The sequence below is a fragment of the Oncorhynchus keta genome, chromosome 19, assembly GCF_023373465.1.
Source record: "Oncorhynchus keta strain PuntledgeMale-10-30-2019 chromosome 19, Oket_V2, whole genome shotgun sequence".
Lineage (NCBI taxonomy): Eukaryota > Metazoa > Chordata > Actinopteri > Salmoniformes > Salmonidae > Oncorhynchus > Oncorhynchus keta.
Window position 1 is genome coordinate 60,368,814 of NC_068439.1, and position 18,820 is coordinate 60,387,633.

The window sequence follows — 18,820 nt, forward strand, 5'->3', positions numbered from 1 at the left end:
CTCTCTCTGTGTGTATGTGTGTGTGTGTTTGTGTTTGTGAGAGTGGAAGAGAGAGAGAGTGTGTTCATTGGTTTATTCAGATCCCCAGCTTTTGCCAAAGCAGACGCTAATTCTTCCTGGGGTACACACAAAACATAAAACATGACAAGTAATAAAACACATATATACTGATAGACAAGGACAGTCACACACATTCATTAATAGAACACTATAAAAACAATACAACAACAACAGAAATTATAGTACAAACAATACAATACCAGCAAAATAATATGTGTTGCAGTGTCTGTATGTGCGTGTGTGCGCGCGCGCGTGTGTGTGTGTGTGTGTGTGTGTGTGTGTGTGTGTGTGTGTGTGTGTGTGTGTGTGTGTGTGTGTGTGTGTGTGTGTGTGTGTGTGTGTGTGTGCGTGCGTGCGTGCGTGCGTGCGTGCGTGCGTGTGTCCTCACAGTCCCTGCCGTTCCATAAAATGTTGTTTAATCTTTTTTTTAAGGCAATTTTGCTGTTTTCCTGAGTAATTGGAGATGGAAGGATCTGTATAATACTGTGCGTTCTCGTGAATTCCCTTTGGACTTGGGGACTGTGAAGTCCCTGGTGGCATATATATGGTTGTCTGAGCTGAATTGTATTTGATTATGACAATCTGGAAATTTCATTAGAGCAATACTTCTCATGAAAACTAGAAGAGAACAGTTCATCTCTCGTCAACCCTCAACCAGGAAAGACTGGCATGCATGTTGTTGATGTTCTGCACGTGCAGTTAAGGGCAAGGCGTGCTGCCCTCTATTTGAGGCAGCTGCAGCTCGGTCTATTCTTTGTTGCACTTGACCATATTACTGGACAGTAATCAAGATGGGACAAGACCAGAGCTTGAATAACAGACATACCCCTCCCAATCTTCACCACAACTTTGTCAATATGACTTGACCATAATAATTGATCATCCAATGTTGTAGCTAGGAGTTTAGCTTCCCCAACTTGATCAATGCTCACACCCTTTATGTACAACTCCAGCTGAGGTGTAGGTCTTAGAGAATGTTTTGAGCCAAATACAATGCTTTTCGTTTTAGATGAATTTAAGACCAGTTTATTATTAATCACCCATTCTGATACTGACTGTAACTCCTTATTTAGAATTCCAGTTAGCTCACTGGCTTGGGTGGTGACATGTAGAGTGTGGAATCATATATATCATATATCACTATATATACTTAAGTATGCGGACATCCCTTCAAATGAATGGGATTCGCTATTTCAGCCACACCCATTGTTGACAGGTGTATAAAAATGAGCACACAGTCATGCAAACTCCATAGACAAACGTTGGCAGTAGAATGGCCACACTGAAGAGCTCAGTGACTTTCAACGTGGCACAGTCATGCCACTTTTCCAACAAGTCAGTTCGACAAATTTCTGCCCTGCTAGAGCTGCCCCGGTCAACTGTAAGTGCTATTGTTGTGAAGTGGAAGCATCTAGGAGCAGCAACAGCTCAGCTGTGAAGTGGTAGGTGACACAAGCACACAAAACAGGACCGCAGTGCTGAAGTGCGTAGTGCGTAAAAATCTTCTGTCCTCGGTTGCAACACTCACTACCGAGTTCCAAACTGCCTCTGGAAGCAATGTCAGCACAATAACTGTTCGCCGGGAGCATTATGAAATGGGTTTCCATGGCCAAGCAGCCGCACACAAGCCTAAGATCACCATGCACAATGCCAAGCGTCGGCTGGAGTGGTGTAAAGTTCGCCGCTATTGAACTCTGGAGCAGTGGAAACGTGTTCTCTGGAGTAATGAATCGCGCTTCATCATCTGGCAGACCAATGGACAAATCTGGGGTTGGCAGATACCAGGAGAATGCTACCTGCCCCAATGCATAGTGCAAACTGTAAAGTTTGGTGAAGGAGGAAAAATGGTCTGGGGCTGTTTTTCGTGGTTCGAGCTAGGCCCCTTGGTTCCAGTGAAGGGAAATCTTAACGCTACTGCATACAATGACATTCTAGACTATTCTGTGCTTCCAACTTTGTGGCAACAGTTTGGGGAAGGCCCTTTCCTGTTTCAGCATGACAATGCCCGCATGCACAAAGGGAGGTCCATAAAGAAATGGCTTTGAGATTAGTGAGGAAGAACTTGACAGGCCTGCACAGAGCCCTGACCTCAATCCCATCGAACACCTTTGGGATAAATTGGAACACAGACTGCGAGCCAGGCCGACATCGGCCAACATCAGGACCCCGACCTAACTAATGCTCTTGTGGCTGAATAGAAGCAAGTCCCCGCAGCAATGTTCCAACATCTAGTGGAAGGCCTTCCCAGAAGAGTGTAGGCTGTAAAAGCAACAAATGGGAATCAACTTCCATAATGTCCATGATTTGGGAATGAGATGTTAGACAAGCAAGTGTGCACATTCTTTTGGTCATGTGGTATAGTAGTCATTCTAGCTTTGTGAATGAGGAGTGTATGACGAGTGGCAAATAATTTGTAAAGAAAATAGAGAAGTGTAACGCCCAAGGCAACTTCGCTGAGGGACATCCCACTGTATCTATCTGATGTTAGAGAAGCTGTGTATGCATGTTCGGTATGTACAGTGCCTTCTAGTGGAAAATCTGCCAACCAGCGCTTTTATAAGCCCAGTCATTGCACAGTCATTCTTAATGCAATCATGTGTTAAAAATATTTCTGGGGCCTCGATTAATTGCTAATATTTGTATTTCTCAACTGGTAATTGGAGGCAGTATGCTGGAGGCAGTATGCATTTTGAAAACATATAGCAACTTAATTGTTTGAAACCTGAACGTTTTGCTACATATTATGAGTCATGTTTTACCTTACGTCAAAGTCGCCAAGGCAAAATCCTACCATATCCTACCATATCGGTGGAGGCAATTATTTATATGCCGTTGAAACCAGTAGTTTATTTCTCTCATGTTCTATTGGTTTTCAACTTTCATTGTCTGGTAGCCAAATGCACATTCCTTCGTAGCCTACTGCCTTGTGCGCATTGCTGCGCTAATAATGTTAAGAAATAATAGTTTATCTGTTGCATCAGATTCATTGATTTTTAAAGTTTTATTTTATGTAGTCTAGGCCTACTGGTTGTATGAATTTGGGATCCATTGTACTGTTTGGGATATTTCTTTCTCGAAAAGCTGACCAATAAAATAGGTCAACCTTTCTACTATGGGGTATAGCAGATTGACATAGGCTCATAGGCGGCGCGTCTATAAGGCCAGGGGAAGCTAAGCTTTCCCTAAGTAAATTCAATTGACATAATTATATACAGTGCCTTGCGAAAGTATTCGGCCCCCTTGAACTTTGCAACCTTTTGCCACATTTCAGGCTTCAAACATAAAGATATAAAACTGTATTTTTTTGTGAAGAATCAACAAGAAGTGGGACACAATCATGAAGTGGAACGACATTTATTGGATATTTCAAACTTTTTTAACAAATCAAAAACTGAAAAATTGGGCGTGCAAAATTATTCAGCCCCTTTACTTTCAGTGCCGCAAACTCTCTCCAGAATTTCAGTGAGGATCTCTGAATGATCCATTGTTGACCTAAATGACTAATGATGATAAATACAATCCACCTGTGTGTAATCAAGTCTCCGTATAAATTTACAAAAAAATTAAAATTGATGGGAAGATGGATGGAGCCAAATACAGGACCATTCTGGAAGAAAACCTGATGAAGTCTGCAAAAGACCTGAGACTGGGACGGAGATTTGTCTTCCAACAAGACAATGATCCAAAACAAAAAACATAAAATCTACAATGGAATAGTTCAGTTAAAAATAAACATATTCAGGTGTTGCAAAAGAGATGATTTGTCTTCCAACAAGACAATGATCAAAGTCCAATGGAAGACCTGAATCCAATCGAGAATCTGTGGAAAGAACTGAAAACTGCTGTTCTCAAATGCTCTCCATCCAACCTCACTGAGCTCGAGCTGTTTTGCAAGGAGGAATGGGAAAAAGGTCAGTCTCTCGATGTGCAAAACTGATAGAGACATACCCCAAGCGACTTACAGCTGTAATCGCAGCAAAAGATGGCGCTACAAAGTATTAACTTAAGGGGCTGAATCATTTTGCACGCCCAATTTTTCAGTTTTTGATTTGTTAAAAAAGTTTGAAATATCCAATAAATGTCGTTCCACTTCATGATTGTGTCCCACTTGTTGTTGATTCTTCACAAAAAAATACAGTTTTATATCTTTATGTTTGAAGCCTGAAATGTGGCAAAAGGTCGCAAAGTTCAAGGGGGCCGAATACTTTCGCAAGACACTGTAACCTAATTAGCCTACTCCTGGCTATACATAAATAAATACAAAATAGGCTACTAAAGCATGATTTGGCCACAGAGGATCGTTAGCTTCCCCTAGCCTTAAAAAATGGCATTGTTTTAAATCACATTGCCTACAGTCAGAAGGAAAGGCTGCACAAAGCAAATACCAAAGAGATTAGTGTTGAGTTGCTACTGTCAGTGAAAGGTAGAGAGGCCCAGGTGTTTTGCAATATTTCAAAATAAGAGAAGACAATGAAAATACTATAATCTGTCTTTTAGTTATCAAAATGCTCACCTTAATTGAGTGAACAACACTAGGCATATGGCCTATCTTATTGGTACCAACCGAGCTCATCGGCCATGTCCCCAGTGAGTGCGCACCACGCACATACACTTTGTCATTGTTGGGTCAGTGCCACTTAAAAGTTTGTTTTTGGACATTAATTTCCTTTTCCAGTTTAGATGGACATCATATTCTATTCGTGTCTCCCCTTCTCGTAGGCCTATTATATGGACAATGTCGTCAGGAGAGTAGTCTACGCTGTAATTTGTTGTGTTAAAAAAGATTCTGCTAATGTCTCCAGTCATATAAAGTGCAGTAAAATTGCATTAAATGTGTTTTTCCAGTGCTAAGAAAGAATAAAGAATAAACAGATCTGATATTGCCCCTATCCCAGCCTCTACACTATATTCAGCCTTGCATTGAATGGTCTTGCTGCGAACAAGAATTGAGTTACTATCCTAAATTATGACTATCAAATCTACTCATCGCATTACGAATAGAAGGCTATTTTACATGAATCTGAAAATGTGATGCATGGAGTGCTTTATTATAAAGGAGGATTTTTATGGTGAAAATGTGCTTCCTCAAACTTGAAACTCACGCTCCGCCTATGCATAGGCTAGTGATTTTGCTGTTCATCTTCTTGGATGAGGAATAGTGCGCGGTAAAAGCACACATCACTGCCTCTTCGACTTGCATGTTCTGCTAAGATTAATTACCATAATCTAAATGTGATTTCTGTCATTCTGAGCACTGTGAGTGGACGCCCTAATCAGGTTATGCACCCAATGCATATGTGTCCGGTACACTTCTCAAATGTCTGGTAAATTTAAATGCTGCCCGTTAAATGTCCCGCCACATTTTCATAACGGAAACCCTGCTCCAAAGTCTTTTTCCATTGTTTTATGACATGTATCTTGGTCTGGGAATGTAATTGATCCAATTTAGTCAGTATGTCAACAATATGTCAACCAATCAGCTGAGCAGCCTGACTTACAATTTGTATATTTATCATCAATCAAGAGGGCTCTAACTGTTCTCACAGTTAATTTCCTTAACAGGCGCATACTTGGCAACAATTGTCATGATTACTATTACAAATACTTCCAGTGCTGGATTCTGGATTCACTTCCTCACACACATCAGACCAACATACATGTTTTACATCTTCAACAAAAGAGTCATGAGGAAACTCATATGATCTCTTATAAATGACTTTAGGCGCAATCTTTGGCACTTTGGCTTTCCATGTTATTGCCACAATGTTATGGTCACTACAGCCAATAGAAACTGATATTGCTTTGGAGCTAAACTCTGCAGCCTTAGTGAAGATATGATCAATACAAGTGGATGTCAAAGATCCAAAAGTACTGGTATGCACTCTAGTTGGATGAGTGATAAGTGTTAGCACTTGGTGGCATATAGCAAAACCCTCAAATAATAGGCTTTAGATGAGGCAGGTGAACCTGCAACTAAAACACTTCAATAACACTTGACATGAGATCTTCTAGTATGAGCTATTTTTTTGTCATTTCCTGGGAGATAGACATAACATTATTCACAGTCCATCAACCAGGTGATTCCATTCCTTTACTTAGATTTGTGTGTATTTGGTATATGTTGTGAAATTGTTCGATATGACTTGTTAGATATTTAAATGTAATTAAACAATTTTACTTTTATTTAACTGGGCAAGTCTGATTTACAATGATGGCCTAATCCAGGCACTTGTCATTTCCTATCCGGACTACTGAGACACGCTGTTGGCTGGGCTCCCCACTTGTGCCATCAAACCCCTGCAATTTATCCAGAATGTTGAAGCCTGCCTGGTGTTTAACCTTCTTAAGTTCTCCCATGTCACCCAGCTCATCCACACACTCCACTGGCTTCCAGTCAAAGCTTGCATCCACAACAAGACTATGGTACTTGCCTACGGAGCAGCAAGATGAACTGCCCCTCCCTACCTTCAGGCTATGCTCAAACCCTACACCCCACTTCGTTCTGCCACCTCCGGTCTGTTGGTCCTCCCACCCCTAGTGGAGGACAGCTCCGCTCAGCACAATCCAAACTCTTCAATTGTGGTTTTCCAACTTCCCCCTGAAGCTAGGACCCCCCCATTACTAGCTCGGACTTTGCTGATAGCTACTTTATTGAGGAAAAATTTACTTACTATGACTGTGAAATGTGGTTGTCCCACATAGCTATCTTAACTGTAAATGCACTAACTGTAAGTGACTATGGATAAGAGCATCTGCTAAATGTCTAAAATGTAAAACAACCAATAATGACAAAGTGAAAACATGTTTTTAGAATTTACATAAGTATTCACAACCCTGAGTCAATACTTTGAAAAAGCACCTTTGACAGTGATTACAGCTGTGAGTCTATCTGGGTAAGTCTCTAAGAGCTTTCCACACCTGGATTGTGCAGCATTTGCACATTATTATTTTCCAAACTCTTTCTTTGCTCTGTCCAATCGGTTGTTGATCATTGCTAGAGAACCATTTTCAGGTCTTGCCATAGATTTTCAAGTAGATTTAAGTCAAAACTGTAATTCGGCCACTCAGGAACATTCACGGTCTTCTTGGTAAACAACTCTAGTGTAGATTTGGCCTTGTGTTTTAGGTTATTTTCCTGCTAAAAGGTGATTTATTCTCCAAGTGTCTGGTGGAAAGCAGACTGAACCAAGTTTTCCAATAGGATGTTTTAAAATGTTTTATTCTGTACAGGCTTCCTTCTTTTCACTCCGTCAATGAGGTTAGTATTGTGGAGTAACTACAATGTTGTTGTTCCATCCTCACTTTTCTCCTATTACAACCATTAAACTCTATAGCTGTTTTAAAGTCACATTTGGCCTCATGGTGAAATCCCGGCAACTGAGTTACGAAGGACGCTTGTATCTTTGTGGTGACTGGGTGTATTGATACACCATCCAAAGTATAATTTATAACTTCACCATGCTCAAACGGATATTAGATGTCTATTATGTTTACCCATCTACCAATAGGTGCCCTTTATTTATATATATATATAAATATATATATATATATATAATGGGAACCTATTGGTAGATGGGTAAAAAAAAATATATATATATATTTATTTTTTAAAATCTCTGCCCCACATGCCCTGAAAGATGGGTCACGACTGGCGTGTATGTGTTTGTGTGTCTCTGTGTGTGTGAGGCAATAGGTCCAATCGAAAATCAAATCAAGAGTCGGCTTTCTATTCCGCAACAAAGCCTCCTTCACTCACGCTGCCAAGCTTACCCTAGTAAAACTGACTATCCTACCGATCCTCGACTTCGGCGATGTCATCTACAAAATGGCTTCCAACACTCTACTCAGCAAACTGGATGCAGTCTATCACAGTGCCATCCGTTTTGTCACTAAAGCACCTTATACCACCCACCACTGCGACTTGTATGCTCTAGTCGGCTGGCCCTCACTACATATTCGTCGCCAGACCCACTGGCTCCAGGTCATCTACAAGTCCATGCTAGGTAAAGCTCCGCCTTATCTCAGTTCACTGGTCACGATGGCAACACCCATCCGTAGCACGCGCTCCAGCAGGTGTATCTCACTGATCATCCCTAAAGCCAACACCTCATTTGGCCGCCTTTCGTTCCAGTACTCTGCTGCCTGTGAATTGCAAAAATCGCTGAAGTTGGAGACTTTTATCTCCCTTACCAACTTCAAACATCAGCTATCCGAGCAGCTAACCGATCGCTGCAGCTGTACATAGTCTATAGGTAAATAGCCCACCCATTTTCACCTACCTCATTCCCATACTGTTTTTATACTGTTTTTATTTATTTACTTTTCTGCTCTTTTGCACACCAATATCTCTACCTGTACATGACCATCTGATCATTTATCACTCCAGTGTTAATCTGCAAAATTGTATTATTCGCCTACCTCCTCGTGCCTTTTGCACACATTGTATATAGACTGCCCATTTTTTCTACTGTGTTATTGACTTGCTAATTGTTTACTCCATGTGTAACTCTGTGTTGTCTGTTCACACTGCTATGCTTTATCTTGTCCAGGTCGCAGTTGCAAATGAGAACTTGTTCTCAACTAGCCTACCTGGTTAAATAAAGGTGAAATAAAAAATAAATAAATAAAAAATGTGTGTGTACATGCAGCACACGTTCATCCCCAGTCTAAGGCCTGTAACAGTAATGAGTTGGATCAATGAGCTGATGTACCGAGGAAGAGCTTTCTGGGCTGCCTACACTAGCACGATACACCCACCAAGTGTCTGTCTGTTTCACACTCATCCTGGATGAGGCGACTGACTCAAAGTTGGTGGCAGCAGTAGCACAGCACTGAATACGAATGACTTGTCTTTGACGCAACAGCACTGACAAATTAGCCCAAGAAGTGAAATAGCTGCCTATAAACCTACATTATTCTATTGCTTCCACTGCTCTTAGGAATTAATGTGTTTATGTGGAATGAGTAAATGTGGTGGCTCTCTTTAGTGGTGTAGTCATATGGGACATCTATTCATTAATTCCATGGAATTCCATATGAATGATAATAACCACCACACTACTAATAAAAATCACTCCTCAACCAGACATGCGACAGTGTTATTCCCTCTTCTCTGTAAATCCCACTTTCACTCATGGTAATTAATCAGTGTGATCATTAGGAACCAAACACATTAGCTGTAGCATTTCCCACTGCTTTCTTCTCCATTCTCATTGGTCCTGGTGTACTGGCTTTTTCCAAAAAAACATATATCTTCCGTGTCGCTACTTGAAAATTAAAATGATTCTAACTTGACTATATACTGTAGATAGAACAGCCAACTGTCTGCATTGACATACACTGCTTAAATAAATTACCATCCCCTCATCCTGAAGTTATTCACCATGGGGTTCTCTCAGAATGTTTCTCGTAACTATTTCACTATCTCTGATTGGACATCTGTTCCGGGGCACTCATCTGAGCACAATTAATTGGTTCTTGTTAATCAGGGCCTAAAGAATATCTTATTCCCTATGGCAATAATCACAACGGCTATGAAGTTGTCACATGTCACATCATAATAATCATCCTACGTTCATGACAATAATATTTATGAATGTGTCATCAGTTGTTCCAGTCCATCAGCGGCCGACTGGGTCCCAGAGGAGCCCTGTTCACCACGTTGTGTGAACAGCCGTGTCCAGTGTCACTATTCATCAGAGCCTGCGGGATAAAATCAATGCCTCCAGAATGGTGTTGCCCAGAAAGGAAAATGCAAAACACTGTAAATCAGAAAGGACCTCCTGTAGAGAACTATTAACTGTGATTGATCTGACTGTGGACTATGGAGAGGAAGCATGGCGTGTGCAGGGGAGCACTTTCAAAATGAAGATGGGAATGAGATACGAGTGGGGCTGTGGCAGTCATGAAATTTCGTCAGCTGGTGATTGTCAAGCAAATAACTGCCGGTCTCACAGTAATTGACCGTTAATTAACATAAACATGTTTAGCATCTCCTGGCTTCCATGCATAGCCTACAAGCCACTGATGCAGACTTTTGGAACATCTACATTTGTGACCGAAAGCCTCGATTTGGGCTTATGTAGCAGCATTTGAAGTTTTATTTTTTTACATTGGATAAAAGTAGAGACTCAGAGCTAGAAAATGGTATATCATACACTGCAGTTGAGGAACAATGGAAAAGTAATTCTGCTTTGAAAGTTGATAACACCACTTTTAAGAAAATGGCCATTGAATGTTTTGGTACACCTACTGGAGAGCTCTTCTTTGTCTACACCCACTCAGAATCGTTCACACCTTCTTAAGCATTAGGCCCAACCATCTCTTTAACGATTCACATGTGAGGCCATGTGGTAAACACACCCTATATCAAATAAAATCTAAGTTTATTTATCCCATGCACAGGATACAGAAGGTGTAAATGATACAGTGAAGTTGTTACTTACATAGTAACAATATCAAAAAAAGAAAGCGTAGAGATTATTAGATGACGCTTATCCAACACACTTGTCTAAATTGATGGTTAATGTGAAGGAAATTCTATAACCACCCCCAAGCCACATCTAGCTAACATTAGGCTATAACTAGCAATGCAAATGGATTTCTGATCCAAATAATATTACTACACAGATCATACATGTAACGTTAGCTAGCGAGCCAGCAAGCTAACGTTTGCTAGCTAACTAACAGTTTGCTTTGACTTGCAATAATAACGACTTTCTGACCAAATTAAAAACATACAGTGCCTTGCGAAAGTATTCGGCCCCCTTGAACTTTGCGACCTTTTGCCACATTTCAGGCTTCAAACATAAAGATATAAAACTGTATTTTTTTGTGAAGAATCAACAACAAGTGGGACACAATCATGAAGTGGAACGACATTTATTGGATATTTCAAACTTTTTTAAACAAATCAAAAACTGAAAAATTGGGCGTGCAAAATTATTCAGCCCCTTTACTTTCAGTGCAGCAAACTCTCTCCAGAAGTTCAGTGAGGATCTCTGAATGATCCAATGTTGACCTAAATGACTAATGATGATAAATACAATCCACCTGTGTGTAATCAAGTCTCCGTATAAATGCACCTGCACTGTGATAGTCTCAGAGGTCCGTTAAAAGCGCAGAGAGCATCATGAAGAACAAGGAACACACCAGGCAGGTCCGAGATACTGTTGTGGAGAAGTTTAAAGCTGGATTTGGATACAAAAAGATTTCCCAAGCTTTAAACATCCCAAGGAGCACTGTGCAAGCGATAATATTGAAATGGAAGGAGTATCAGACCACTGCAAATCTACCAAGACCTGGCCGTCCCTCTAAGCTTTCAGCTCATACAAGGAGAAGACTGATCAGAGATGCAGCCAAGAGGCCCATGATCACTCTGGATGAACTGCAGAGATCTACAGCTGAGGTGGGACACTCTGTCCATAGGACAACAATCAGTCGTATATTGCACAAATCTGGCCTTTATGGAAGAGTGGCAAGAAGAAAGCCATTTCTTAAAGATATCCATAAAAAGTGTTGTTTAAAGTTTGCCACAAGCCACCTGGGAGACACACCAAACATGTGGAAGAAGGTGCTCTGGTCAGATGAAACCAAAATTAAACTTTTTGGCAACAATGCAAAACGTTATGTTTGGCGTAAAAGCAACACAGCTCATCCCCCTGAACACACCATCCCCACTGTCAAACATGGTGGTGGCAGCATCATGGTTTGGGCCTGCTTTTCTTCAGCAGGGACAGGGAAGATGGTTAAAATTGATGGGAAGATGGATGGAGCCAAATACAGGACCATTCTGGAAGAAAACCTGATGGAGTCTGCAAAAGATTTGAGACTGGGACGGAGATTTGTCTTCCAACAAGACAATGATCCAAAACATAAAGCAAAATCTACAATGGAATGGTTCAAAAATAAACATATCCAGGTGTTAGAATGGCCAAGTCAAAGTCCAGACCTGAATCCAATCGAGAATCTGTGGAAAGAACTGAAAACTGCTGTTCACAAATGCTCTCCATCCAACCTCACTGAGCTCGAGCTGTTTTGCAAGGAGGAATGGGAAAAAATGTCGGTCTCTCGATGTGCAAAACTGATAGAGACATACCCCAAGCGACTTACAGCTGTAATCGCAGCAAAAGGTGGCGCTACAAAGTATTAACTTAAGGGGGCTGAATAATTTTGCACGCCCAATTTTTCAGTTTTTGATTTGTTAAAAAAGTTTTAAATATCCAATAAATGTCATTCCACTTCATGATTGTGTCCCACTTGTTGATTCTTCACAAAAAAATACAGTTTTATATCTTTATGTTTGAAGCCTGAAATGTGGCAAAAGGTCGCAAAGTTCAAGGGGGCCGAATACTTTCGCAAGGCACTGTATATCTGAAAATGTAGCTACTGTAGACAATCCCCCGTATAAATGGATGATGGCAGACTGGTACCATTTAACTGTTTGTAGCTACAGTTCATCTTCTTTTGCCAGCATTGTGACAAATCATTCCGGTTCACACTGACGGGGGTGGGGGTAGAAAGTAGCCTGTTCAATTTTTCAAACTGATCTGTCGACAGCACCTGCTAAATTCAAGGTATCAATGTTGTTGAGAAAAGTAGCACAACTTTTGTAGATCTCGGTGCTTAATGTTATATCTTTCAAAAACATCACGGTAGAAAGGACTGTCAACACACACCGAACAGCTCACGTTATAGACAGAAGCATGTTACATGGCAGACTAATCCAAACTTATCTCCCAGAATGTCCAGACTATCCATTATCTTTGTATCTCTGATACAAAAGCTAGTGGGAAGGTTCCTGTCTTTTTCCACGGCTAAACTAACTTGGCTAGAAATGTAAGAATTGTATTATAATTTATGGATGGAATACAAGTGTTTCTTAAGGCACATTAAAGTTCACATGTTCCAGAAAGCATTTTGATCAAAAATAAACGTTTACGTTAAAATGCCGCTCCTATGATATAGTGACGTGCAACATTCGCCTAATTTCCTGAAATGAGGCACATTTTAAAAAGCCTAATAAATCCATTTGATATAGCCTAAATTCATTATTTATTTTAGACAGGTCTGAAGAAACATGATATGAAGAAAATGTAGTCTATTTCAGAAGAACAGAATAGCATACTCTGAGTTGTCCTTATGTTAGGCCCTGATCTGGCAATGCCATATGGCTGTAGACTGCACTAGTTCATTTAGCAGACAAGACTTGCTTTGAATTCCGTGGCATTATTTTTCATGATTTTGTAGGATGAAGAATTACAATCGAACATAGCTGAATAAAATAGAAAGGATATTTTCTCCCAACGATTTCCAAGGAAGTGCATACATGCGGCTATTCTGCTTTGAGCATTTATCAAAGGAACAGGTCCTCCTACATGCCTAATTTAAAGTTATTTATGCAACTTTAGTTGTGATACAAAAGTTGGGCTATATCTTTTTTAATACATTCTAAGGCTGCATGATGAAACTCTAATGATGATTAGAAAAGAAGTTGCATGAAAGGCATGAGCTCTGATTTGATTATTGTGCATGCTGCACACACTTTATCAGTCTCTCATTCACAATTTGACAAGCACTTGATAATATTCTTACCAGGCCTCGAATTTCCCAGGCAGCATCCCCCTTGTGTGGCCGTAAAAAATCCATGCCGTTTGTGGCCAAAGTGGCCGTTGTGCCCTTAGGCTGAATATAATAATTATAATACCTCTCTACCAGCTGATGTGCTCTGGAGCACCTCTCACTCACATGGCTCTCTCAGATATCTAAATTCTTATTAGCCAATGCCTGTCACGTGATTGGGTCCTTCTTACAGATAAGAAGTAGGCTACGAGTGAAGACAGACACATCGGGGACACAACTGTGAGCGTACCTCTTATCAAATTCCGAGGCGCATATCGAAGATGTTAGAAGAACTGTCCGTCAGGCAACAAGATGAGTTGGTCTAACGAACAGCAATAGCACTAGCCTATGTCAATCTACTATCCCCTATAGTACAAAAGTTGATCTATTCTATTAGTCAACTTTTCCTTTTGTGCAAGATGTAAATTGGGCTCCCGAATGGCACAGCGGTCTTAGTGCAAGGGGCGTCATTTCAGTACCTGGTTCAAATCCCGGCTGCATCACATCTGGCTGTGATTGGGAGTCCCATAGGGCAATGTATAATCTGCGGTAGCCTGTCATTGTAAATAAGAATTTGTTCTTAACTGACTTACCGTTAAATAAAGGAATACAACAATTTCAAACAGAGTGACCGAAAATGTGATAATGCATGTAATGCGTTAGTATAAAGGTGCATTTTTAGGGTGAAAATTATCTTCCCCAAACTTAAGCCAGTTAGGTTCTACACCGGTTGTAAAGAAGAATAAAGTTCTTAATTTTAAGAAGTTATCACATATCAATCACATATCACAGTAGTTGTGAGGCTAGGCTACGTGAGATGTGCAACTATGATTCTAAACATTTGCAAAAAAAGGCATGCGCTGTTTCATGCCTTACTGCACACAAAGGTCATCATTCACAAGTGATAATACATCATTCACAGTGATATTGTCACCCATCAGACTATTCTTGTTTTTGCATATACTAAATAATTGTCAAGCCTGCTCCCGCTCCTCCTCTCTGGTGCTCGAGGGCACCAGGCGGCCCATCGTTACGCACACCTGTCACCATCGTTACACGCATCAGCGCTTCATGAGACTCACCTGGACTCTATTACTTTATTGATTGCCTCCCCTAGAGGTCGACCGATTAATCACGAGTGAGCCAAAGGAGCCAAGGTAAGTTGCTAGCTAGCATTAAACTTATCTTATCAAAAACAATCTATCTTAACATAATCACTAGTTAACTACATATGGTTGATGATATTACTAGTTTAACTAACTTGTTCTGCGTTGCATATAATCAATGCGGTGCCTGTTAATTTCTCATCGAATCACAGCCTACTTCGCCAAATGGGTGATGGATTTAACAAGCACATTCGTGAAAAAAGCACTGTCGTTGCACCAATGTACCTAACCATGAACATCAATGCCTTTATTAAAATCAATACACAATACACAAGTATATATTTTTAAACCTTCATATTTAGTTAAAAGAAATTAACGTTAGCAGGCAATATTAACTAGGGAAATTGTGTTACTTCTCTTGTGTTTTGTGCAAGCAGATTCAGGGTATATGCAGCAGTTTGGGCCGCCTGGCGAACTGTGTGAAGACCATTTCTTTCTAACAAAGATCGTAATTAATTTGCCAGAATTTGACATAATTATTACATAACATTGAAGGTTGTGCAATGTAACAGCAATATTTAGACTTAGGGATGCCAACCGTTCGATAAAATATGCAGTGGTTCCGTATTTCACTGAATGAATAAACGTTTTGTTTTCGAAATGATAGTTTCCGGAATTGACCATATTAATGACGTAAGGCTCGTATTTCTGTGTGTTTATTATATTCTAATTAAGTCTATGATTTGATAGAGCAGTCTGACTGAGTGGTGGTAGGCAGCAGCAGGCTCGTAAGCATTCATTCAAACTGCACTTTCCTACGTTTGCCAGCAGCTCTTCGCTGTGCTTGAAGCACAGCGCTGTTAATGACTTCAAGCCTATCAACTATAAATATATACTGTATATATATATATATATATGTATATGTAAATACCAGCCGATTAATCAGTATCGGCTTTTTTTGGTCCTCCAATAATCGATATCGGCGTTGAAAAATCATAATCGGTCGACCTCTAGCCTCCCCTATATCTGTCACTTCCTGATATTTCTTCCCTGTGTCTGCATTGATGTTGTTTTGCTCCCCCTTTTCAGACGCTGTTCTTGTTTTGTTATATGTCCGTTTATCCATTAAATCTTCACTCCCTGTACTTGCTTCTCGTCTCCCAGCGTCTGTCCTCACAGAATGCAGACACCAATATTGGAAGCATCAGGGAGTTCTTTTGGGGGGGGGGGGGTGACGTCGGGTCCGGGTGCCGCTGCCGAAGGAACCGGGGGTGCCTCAGCTGGCTTGTTGGACTTCCATGCCTCAGCTGGCTTGTTGGACTTCCATGCCTCAGCTGGCTTGTTGGACTTCCATGCCTCAGCTGGCTTGTTGGACGTCCATGCCTCAGCTGGCTTGTTGGACTTCCATGCCTCAGCTGGCTTGTTGGACTTCCATGCCTCAGCTGGCTTGTTGGACTTCCATGCCTCAGCTGGCTTGTTGGACGTCCATGCCTCAGCTGGCTTGTTGGACTTCCATGCCTCAGCTGGCTTGTTGGACTTCCATGCCTCAGCTGGCTTGTTGGACTTCCATGCCTCAGCTGGCTTGTTGGACTTCCATGCCTCAGCTGGCTTGTTGGACTTCCATGCCTCAGCTGGCTTGTTGGACTTCCATGCCTCAGCTGGCTTGTTGGACTTCCATGCCTCAGCTGGCTTGTTGGACTTCCATGCCTCAGCTGGCTTGTTGGACTTCCATGCCTCAGCTGGCTTGTTGGACTTCCATGCCTCAGCTGGCTTGTTGGACTTCCATGCTTTAGCTGGCTCGAGAGTTTATCTTGCCTCGGTTGGCTTGGCAGGCTCCCATCCCATGTCATACCTCAGCTGGCTTTTCGGGCTTCCACGCCTCAGACAGCTCATCAGGCGCCCCTAGAGGGGGGAACTGTCACGCCTGCTCCCGCTCCCCTTACGCACCCCTGTCATCATCGTCTCCCAGCGTCTGTCCTCACAATAATATACTGTATGTGTGAAATTAGTTTGATCTATAATGGACCATTCTCTTGCACCTGTCTTGGAACAGGGGCATTGGAAAGAAATATGTCTATGCACTTAAATAGCAAAATGGAGGACCTTTTCCCTTGGTTCATTTTCATGCCAGCCAGGTAGGCTATACTCCTGTTGTAAATCAAAGCAATATGCTTAATATTAGGAAAGTTGATAAATAAATACAGTAGGCCTAGCCTATACAAGCTGATGGGATCCTCCTCTTTTTAATAGAGGCCATCACTGTTTTCTCATGCAATTGCATAGACTATAGAAATGTTGCGCAACATGAGCTCATGAGCTCTCATGAAGTGTTTGAATTGATTTTGGAAAACATTTGCATCGCTATCAGAATGATTAGAGGGACAATAGAGTGCTGAGTACCCGGCAGTTTAAAGTTTGGTTGGCTACGAATGATCTTCAGCAGTATCAGAGCTTGAAGAAGCCTAGTTACCACGACTAAACAGTCATGTGGAATTTGACTGCGGTCATGATTCGTGACTGCCAGTGTGGCGGTAATACAGTCACCATAACAGCCCTAGATACAAGTACTAGGTATAGGAATTTACTAAGGCCCAGTTTTTCCAGGGTGGTGTTCAGTAGTCATGAAACGGGAGAAATGACATTGAAATGGAGTGAAACTCCCACAAAGGCCACTGTGCCTGTCTGTAGAACCATTCTGTTTAGCATACACACAGCGTCAACATATTTGAATTTGCTCCATTAAAAAAAAAACATTCTTGATATGATTTATGTTCTAGGATTGTGAGTCAACTCTTTCTGGAAGATAAAAAATTCCATATTTTCCAACACAGAGGAATCATTAGAAGAACTGCAGAAAGTAAGTACTCATTTACAGTGCAGTAAATTAAATAGTGTGTGGGTGAGGTACAGCATACAGTAGGTGAGGTCGATATCCACAGCTCATTTGGAGCAGAGAGATAGAATGGGAGCCAGTGCCCTGCCAATGTGTCTGTGTCATGTATGTTTCATTAGTCCTGGTACAAAGCCCCCTCCCTGTTTTCCCCCAGCTACCCAGGGGGAGGAGAACTTGACAAGCTCAGAGCTACAGTAATTGGCTTCACTAAGATGACATCCCAGATATACATAGTTGGGGAAAGACATGAAAAGGTGCACTGATGTTAAGACTCTGTCCGGCTGTCTCATCTTACGGTTGTCCACTGGCGTGGTGAGTGTTAACTGCCAACCTGTAGGTTTTATCCCAGTCCAAAAAGTATTGTTGAATGGTTGAGGTCTGACTTTCTCTAGGAGAAAGTGAAATTGGTTCAAGTACAATTTGTCAGATGATTTAATATTACAGAATTAAAAGATAATTTTGGACTTTGAGCCTGTTGATAATTATGTTTTATTCATTTTGAGGATAACTACAGGATGGACTCAAGTACAGACTTTACACTATAGTGTCATCCCAGGAGGTGGGTGGTGGACATCTGTCGTCTCGGAGGACCTGTCACATGTATTTAAGTTCCTCCCTGCCTATGTTTGTCCTCCTCCATTCCTCCCTGACTCTGTCTCCTTCCCTGGTGAGACACAACCGAGGTCACCAAGATGCCTTTGCCTCCTGTTCCTGCTTCTTACTTAGAGTAGTCTCAGCCTGCAGGGCTTGACTGACTTCTGAACCTTTCAGACTGGGAAAATAGGTTATAAGGCAGAAGCCACGTACACAGGAGATCTCCTCGTGATACTGTGGCTTAGAACGGTTTGAGTAGAAATTAGAGGACAACTCTGCTGGGAAATGTTTATACCCTCCACCGTCAATGGGACAATTATGGTAGTGATGTTTGTAGATGTAACGGGTTTGAACTGTTGAGATTTGTTGTTCTTGAATGTATTTTCCTCTCTGCAAGTCCCAGGTTTGCCTCGTTGTAATTAAGGGCATAGGACAGGTATAAATGCTTGTCTATTTCATTCAGGGGATCCCACTACTACAGTATGTGCAGGCTGGGATTCCTTGGGAGGACGGGTGTGGCGACTGTGGCCTAAACCAAAGTGATGAC

At 41.4% G+C, this 18,820-nt stretch overlaps 1 protein-coding gene across 1 annotated transcript in view; it reads right to left on the bottom strand.

The window, feature by feature from the left end:
- LOC118397865 (patched domain-containing protein 1-like) overlaps positions 1 to 18,820 on the bottom strand; it is a 39,259-nt gene that overhangs the window by 16,242 nt on the left and 4,197 nt on the right. The gene's annotated exons all lie outside the window — the stretch shown is intronic.